Source organism: Thermobia domestica, chromosome 9, assembly GCF_964235325.1.
Source record: "Thermobia domestica chromosome 9, izTheDome1.hap1.1, whole genome shotgun sequence".
In the NCBI taxonomy this organism is placed as follows: Eukaryota; Metazoa; Arthropoda; class Insecta; order Zygentoma; family Lepismatidae; genus Thermobia; species Thermobia domestica.
Genome location: NC_137462.1, coordinates 216,729,553 through 216,738,116, shown reverse-complemented (window position 1 = coordinate 216,738,116; position 8,564 = coordinate 216,729,553). Strand labels below are relative to the sequence as shown.

General features: G+C 32.6%; 1 protein-coding gene across 4 annotated transcripts in view; it reads right to left on the bottom strand.

The window, feature by feature from the left end:
* Positions 1–481: 481 nt before the first annotated feature.
* Positions 482–8,564, bottom strand: part of LOC145660596 (uncharacterized) — a 71,789-nt gene continuing 63,706 nt past the window's right edge. For all 4 annotated transcript variants that reach the window (XR_014126839.1, XM_081725854.1, XM_081725855.1 and 1 more), the window contains exon 9: positions 482–5,673. The gene's annotated coding sequence lies outside the window, so the exon portion shown is untranslated. The remainder of the gene's footprint in view (positions 5,674–8,564) is intronic.

Genomic DNA, 8,564 nt, shown 5'->3' with positions numbered 1-8,564 from the left:
CCACAAACCACATGAAAATTGGACTTCAGTTAGAAATTCTGGACCCAAATGAAATCTTTTTTTTTTTTTTTTTAATTTTATATATATATATATATATATATATATATATATATATATATATATATATATAAATTCAACCTGTACATTCACTGACAGACGACTACCTTTAAATCAGCCCCTATACGTGGACACTGTGGGAATAAGCATTTGAGAATATGGTGCTATATGAGATATTTGCAGACATAGTTTGGATATAGTTTGGAAAGTAGTGTTATCCAATTGACTACTTACATAATTCTGTAGGCCTGAGTACTTTTATATAGATTATTTTCAGATACACATGCACATCCATTATTATTATTTTCATATTCAGGAATCGGAAATGAACAAAGATTGGCTATTTACATTTTTAAGTCATTTGTGTGATGACCAGGATAATAAAGGAATCTCCAAAATCTACTGGAAGAATTACTACAAAAAATTACTTCGATAATTTTATTTCTCTAGCTGCATTTAGAAGGCGGGATCTAAAAAAATATAAAGCACAGACTACTCGCACGCTTACTAATTTTCGTTTTTCTATAAACAATAAAAGCACATAAGACAATTTCACTAAAGAACAAAAAATATATATAAATTAAAAAATTCACTTCAAACAACTCACTTCGATCATGTACTACTATCACTAGGATTCTGCACTTTTCATGAAGTTAACGCACTACGACTACATCTTATCATTACATGAATACATTAGTAAAATATAATAAATACAAGAAATTGATTTGTACAAATTATTCAGAAGCTATTATAACTTCCTATTAAACTATTACATACATACGTACAATCGCATGCGTACATTACACAATCATTCTTATGAAAAACAAATAATGACAATAGGTATTTACAATGATTGTGAAATGATGTATAAACGTATATATATATGTACACACAATCTAAACGATTATTATATTACACTCATTAAGAAATTTCACTGATAATTATATATACACATATACCCAGTATTTCTTCCTGAGTTAAATGAAAATCTTAGCTGTAGTTTTGCCAGGAAGAACATTCTCTAAATACATAACTTACGAAAGAAAAATGCAAATTGAACAATTTGTCCCCGAAAATACTGCGTGTACGATAATTCATTTTTTGTTAAGTTTGTTCTTGATAGTTTTCGAGGAAAAGTTTCATTTTAAAATAGTAACGTTTGATATAATTATTGCTGATATAAACACATGCATTTTATGACTTGGAAGATCATAGTAAAGCTAATTTTAGGAAGAACTCAGGACCTTTTATATAAATGACACCGCCGTTCAAAAATACTACGAGATGCTACTGCATGTAGTATTTTGCTCTTAACTCTGCGTAGACTTTGTAGAACACTGTTCGGTTATTTTTTATAACCACTCACTCACTCGAAAAAACAACTATCAGTTTCAATTACGGTTCAACGATTAACATGGTTTGGACTCCTTTAGCTTGAATAACTAAACCGTGTATTACATTATTGTAGTATTGGTGGAATTATAATTTTGTGGCTAACTCACAGCTAGATAGAGATGCGACTCTCATCAAGGATGAGAATTGGATAAATAGTAGTAACACTGTCAGCGGTTGTTGGTGGTGTTTACCGTCCCTTTTCAGCACAAAGGCTTTAAGAAGAATTCCCTGGGACCTCAGCTTACCGTGAAACCCGAATTACGAGCTACCATTGGAAATCGAATCTAGGTTTCCTGCACCAAAAGCAGAAATGTTAACAACTTAAGTAATGAAAAAAATTGACAACGTGTTTTGTAAGGATTCATACGAGTAAAAGTGGTAGTTTAAAGCTGCTATTACTATAATATAGTTTATAGATGCTACCGTTCTTATATGACCTCGTGACTAACATGATTATACATGGATTACCATACTCATAAACTAAGGCTTTACTTCCTGTCGTGGTTTAAAAAGGATCATTTTACAAGTAACTATAAGAAATTCTATTTCACCAACCTGAAGAACCTGTTGCTAAGATGGATCACAGAATAAAACTTCTATAACTAAACAAGGGTGAATGAATCTTAGTAAGGATAATGTTTCCTCGTAAGACAGGCTATTTTAGACGCGTCACTGTGTTCTACTGACAACGAAAAAAAAAAAAAAAAAAAAGTTAATATATGGTAACTGCCTCTTTGGAGCAGAAGATAATGAGTATTAAAAGCATATGAAATTATCTCATCTATACAAGTTCTTAAACGAACTACATTTTATAGTCGTACTTTCTAAATAGTGTTGATCATCTTACCCACCAACACCTCCCAGTAAGTAAATAAAGGAAACTCATCCAGGGTCACTGACACATTTTCTGCTCTGCGGAAGACACGCTATGGATCATCTTTAATAATTGGCTATTTCTTGCTGTAATTCACTATAGAATTTGCTGTAATTTGGGTCTTTATATTTACTTTTTAAATATGACCCATTCGAATTTTATGTATGTTCATTCTCCGTCCTCGCTTTATACAAAACTAAGAACAAGTTTCTTATTTCATTATATTTGACCTCACTCTTTAATACTAATGTGAGAGAGTAAAGCAATAAATTTCGTCTATCATTAAACACTGCTACAGCAAAAACTTATGAAATGATTAAAACATCAAATTGAAAAACATGATTTTTAATCTCCCCTCCAGATCCCATTCTCTAGGTCAATCAGATATACATTTGGTACCTTAGATCAGGACGCAAAATTTCGAAGACAGACGCACTCGTCAATCTAAAAATGATGGTCGCCAGTATCTCTCACGAACAAATTATGAGAGCCCCCCCCCCCCCCCCTTTGGTTTGACAAAGAGTTTCCATGTCAGTTCTGAAGACTTCACATTCCGTGTTTTCTTTCACTCCGTGACAATTATTTGTGCGAAACAGAAACTGCGCAGCCTTGAGAGTTTAGGAGAAACCATTCCTACTGAACACTGGTCGCCAGCTCTTGTTTTGGTTGCCAATGTCGACCTGAAATTTTGCGCCCTGCCTTAGATATATACTTCCTTGTGTTTAGTTCTAACTTGCTTCTAAACGGTATAATACTAAATGACCCTAAAATAGTTTACCACTATTATTTCCTACTTTGTCAGACAGAATCACTTACTTTATGCAAAATTTGTTTTTTTACTTCTCTGTTTTCAGCTCGCTCGGAAATTAATCTATAATATTATTGATTTATTAACAGATTCACTGGGTACTGTAATCTTTCAGATATATTTCTGTATAATCATTTGAGTAAAAAAAAATAATATATAAATAACGCATGATATGAATTACATAAGAAAAAAAAGAACAATTATTAAAAAAATAGAATCCTGATCTGCATTACAATTATTACCTTTGAATCAATGTATATTACCATATAATTACTCTCATCTTTTGCCTCTCAGGCTGAGTTACCGTTAATATCTTACTTCCTATGTTTTCCAATCAAATGTTTTTCAAGGCGTATGATTAATAAAATACTTTATGTTATACTAGCACCCATTTCTCGTAATCTTTACGGTTATGAAATTTAATTACAAATTAACTGCCTCACTGTCACTTTCGTTCTACAACCAAACTGAAACTGCAAACTGAAAGGAATAATGCAGTGATTTTCTTTTCAATATATATATATATATATATTAAAACTAAAAATTAGTTTAACAAAACAGTCTTCAAGAAGTGTAATAAGTTAAAACAAATGTTGACTCATTCATGACAGAGGAATAAATGCTTCAATTTTCAGACAACGTCTCAGATTTCTTAAATATAATATTTTAACATATATAAGTGCATTGTAAATAATGCAACATATTTTCTATTTTTCAGTATCTCATTAACTTGAATGCACTATATCTTGTCAGATGTTTCATTTACCGTTAAGAAATGACGGCAGTGAACTGAATTCAAAGGATATTCTATTGGAAGCTTATTTCATTAAGAAAGAAAGGAAGTCTAAATCTTTTTCTTGCATTTGTAAAAAAATTTCTTTACATTCTTAATACCAATTATTAGGAACTATTGAAGTTACATTTGTTTCTTAAATAAACATCAAAACATTCTTTTATTCAAAGATGTACTGAGAAGATTCTAGCTCCCCACAGAAAGAAAATAAAAACAACAAGTAGCTGAAATGTCTTGGAAGTAAAATTTTCATCTACACGAACAGTATTAAAAATAGTATTTATCTAATGACAATAATATTTTTGTTTCAAGACATAAATATGGCAGAACTGGAGCTATATTCATGCAAGGGTCTAGCGGGCCATAATAAAGTTTTTGTTCATGGAGGGAAACACTACAAAGGAGATCTGTAATGAGATGCCTCAAAATTTAGGTGACCATAAGACCTGACAGGTGAAACTAAAAGAATTAATGACCAAATTTAAAATACTTGAGAGCAGAAGATGGCTATGCAGTAAGGGAAACTTTATTACTGTTTCTGAAGTTGTTCGCCATCCAAATATGATTACTGATGAATCGCAGTATTGCCAACTCAATAAACGGAAACATTGTTCAGTGAAGTTGCAAATGAGGAAAGTTCATGCAAAATACACCCTGACCTTTAAGACGAAAAGGTATTAAAATATAGCTAATAATTTGGAGGGTTTTTGCCAAAACAGAGAACGAAAGTAAGCTACTGACGAAAACTTTGTATGTTTCTATGATTCAGGAACAAAGAAACAAAGCTAAGTATGCGAAACTTATTGGTCTCCAAGTTTCGTGTTAAACCAGCATAGAAAATACTGTCCAGTTTTTAAGGGAGTGCATGGCTAGACAGGATAAGAAAGGCATATATATCTGACGGACTATCAACAAGATTCTACCGTGAATGCTAAATACTAGATTTAATTAAAAAAAAAAAAAAAAAAAAAAAAAACGCAGACTGAAGTCCTCAGAAATCTTATTTTGCAGGAAAATGTCTTGCTTATAGCAGACGAAAGGATACGAAAAACATATTATCTCTGTGGTTTCAGTTGATACCCCATCCATCATATTCACTTTATTTGGTATCTCCTGACTAGCGTGTATTTCCTAATCTCGCGAAATATATATGAAAAAATATTTGGGATTGCTGAAAAGTAAATAATGCGGCACACAAGTGATTAGTTGCAACCACAAGGATAACTTTTTTTTAAAGAGACGTTCAAAAAATAAACAACGCAGTCTCGAAATGCCTTGATATGATGGCAGATGTGAAATAACATAAGGGTTTCATTTTTCTTTTTTTCTTTTGTTTTATTTATTTCGTTTTATTTTTACTGAGACGAGCTGGAAAATTTTCATCACTCCCTCATACTTGTAGACATGACAACTGTGAAACGACGAAAAATTATACCTACGTTACAAATTCTTAGAATTAAGTGTGCAGACCTGAGAATCTATTGTATTTTTGACATATAATAATTCTAGGAGACATTTTCTATGTCTTACCTACAATTTAACAATAAAATTACTGTACTTAATGGATACTTCTTTTTTTTTCAGAGTTATCCCCTTCTCTTTTCAATATCACAGCTGAAGATAATATTGATAGCAGATTCCAACACGTAACAGACTTCTACATCTCTCCTTTGTATTAACGAACAAAAAGCTGTTTCGGAGGTGTTAATGCTCTGTGGTATGTACTTGCTGGAATTCCTTGTAACACTGTAAAAGAAAAGAACGTTACGCTATATATATCTATTGTAGTTTTCATCTATGAACAAAACAAAATTTCTTCACTTCTTAGCTCAACACCAACGGTGTAAAAAAAACTGACAAATGAAACTTCTAATTAAAATAAAGTAAACTCGTTTGAACGTTCTTCAAAAAAAAGAAAAAAATTAACCAACTACAAGGGTAATCACAAAAGTAAGGACTTCAAAGCGCTGGAGACGCAGGTAAACTGCGTGCGGCTTCTGGCAACATTGTTGTGTTTGTTGTTTCCTCCTCCCAAACAAGCTTGCGCGCACCTCGGTAGGATACTCAATTTTGACTTAGGAGTCGTTCGTAAAGGAGCTCACAGCCAACCAGGGTTGATATGTTTAAAACAAAATGTTTAAAACAAGTGTTTAAAACGAGGTCTGTTGTTTTATTCAGTTTGTTTTAAACGTTTTAAACAAATTGTTTTAAACGTTTTTTTTGTTTTTTTTTTTTTCGATGGTGGTTGGATATGTTTAAAACAACTAAATTATCAGATTGAAGAAGCTAATTTAATTTTCTAACAAACAACCCATCCTCCGCAGGATTTGTGCATGGAGTAAATTACAAGCAGAGTTATATTCTTATTGTAACAGCAATTACTGAACGAAATTCTGCACATCAGTGTGTGTATAACTAAACCAACAGAAATTCAAGTAAAGCATTTGAACATTTCTTAATTTCCAAGAATAACGGAGGTTAAACACACTATACACTATTCTAAGATCCAAATTCACAAATTTAAAACTTGAGTATTTTTTTATCATTATCATTTCCATAATAATGAACAGTTCTCACATCATAAGCTAGAAGAAATGCTCTAACAAATACAATACAACTCATAGAAAAGAGCAGTGACTAGCCTACAAGGAGCAAATGACATATTTTAACTAAACAATTTTCAAGATACATCTCTATCTGCAACATGGGTAGCTAATAATGATTAGTGTCTACGGCATAACACAATTAACTCTAGACACCCGCCAGGGATTTTAATAAAATGGTAGACTCACGCTCGGGGCTCTGGTGATCCCCCTAATTATCACAGTCATGAGCTATACACCATTGGGAAGCTTATAGACCACAAATTTCAACGAGGTAACATTTGTGAAATTCCCGCCGTATTCGTAGAAAAAGAACAGACAAAAAATCATTAAAAATATGAAAATATTGACTTTACGGGGCCCTGGCAACCTTTGCAGTCACCCTACGCTGACAAAATGATGCTAATGTGTAGGCCACATACTTGTGACAATAATATAAGAAATGGCCATTGCGTAATGAATTCGTTTTATGTAGGAAATATTTTAAAAAAATATGCGCAGAAAAACATTCATTGAATTAGACATTCTCTCCCCTCCCCCACTATAGTACCACGTCCATATGCAAATCATTTTTGCTGCACACATCATGTATACGAACAAGAATTATGCTTCTAGATCACTTCAGTGAAATATATCTTGTGTTATATGGGACCGTCCCGAAAATAAATGTAAATTAACCAAATTTGACCCCCACTTCCTCTCTAAGTACACATACAGGTTACTATCATGTAGCGGACTACTTCATTGCTTCACATATCAATTTTTATGGATGTACCACAAAGGGGGGAGGAATACCCGCCAAAACCTGAAAAATTTAAAAACTTCATCCTCCCTCTCTCGGCCGTACATACATACCCCCTATATACATAAAATGCAACTGACGGAAAGCTTCCTCCCTCAAAAATACTTTGGTACCAAATCATCTTTCTAGCTTAATTAAGGACTGAGCTATTGATGTTTGTTGTAAAAATAAATGTAATTTACGTCAAAAAAAAACTTCAAAAACTTTGCCCCCTCCCTGCTCCCCCATATAAGCAAGAAGTACAAATACACGATATTATCATGTAGTGGCCTACTTCATTGCTTCACGTAACAATTTTTATGAATCTATCCCCCATAAAAATTGTTACGTGAAGCAATGAAGTAGGTATCTATCAGTACTTTGTTTTAAACGTTAGAAACGTTTTAAACGAAAAAAACGTTCTTTTTTTTAAACCCTGCAGCCAACTACGATGTTCGTGCAGTTATTCGGTTTTGAAAGCAAAGACATTAAATCGACAAATTCTTTGCCAATTGACGGTCGAAAAGGTACCACACCAGGAAGACGGGGTATAGCCCTTCTCCTGCCTGCCTTATAGAATAATAACAATGTTCAAATGTGATATTTGGAATTTCGTGCTGTTCCTGTTATTAGCCGGCATCATATACCAAACATTACCCGAAATTACTTCCTTATTCATTGTTGACAAGAAAATTTATGAAAATTTATGCTCGTACGTATATTCAGAAAACTATTTTTTTTGGTATATATATATATATATATATATATATATATATATATATATATATATATATATATAATTTGTACCTTATCTAGGAACCGGGTAAAATAGAATACACTTCAATGTTTAGTTGCAAAATCAATTTGAACATTATACATGAAAAATAATGTATTTTAAAATAAGAAAAATGACTCCTTATAATTACATCACAGTTTTTATACAGGTTACTTTATTTTGTTACAATACAATAATGTAATTGTTTGCATTGGTAACACCGAAAGCATCACAATATAACGGCGATTCGAACTGAATTTACCGATAAAATGAAATAAGATCTTTTTGGTTTAACGTCCGACGAATATGCCTTTTAGACCAAGGGAGACAGATGATTAAAGCAATTGAATGATGGAAATGATAATGTGGGAGGGTACTCCGAGAAAACCTACGGACACGGTTGTTCACTACAAAGTTATTTGGCCAGGGATCGCACCACAGGTAAGCGCTCTACCACTGAAACCTGTATTCCCTGAAA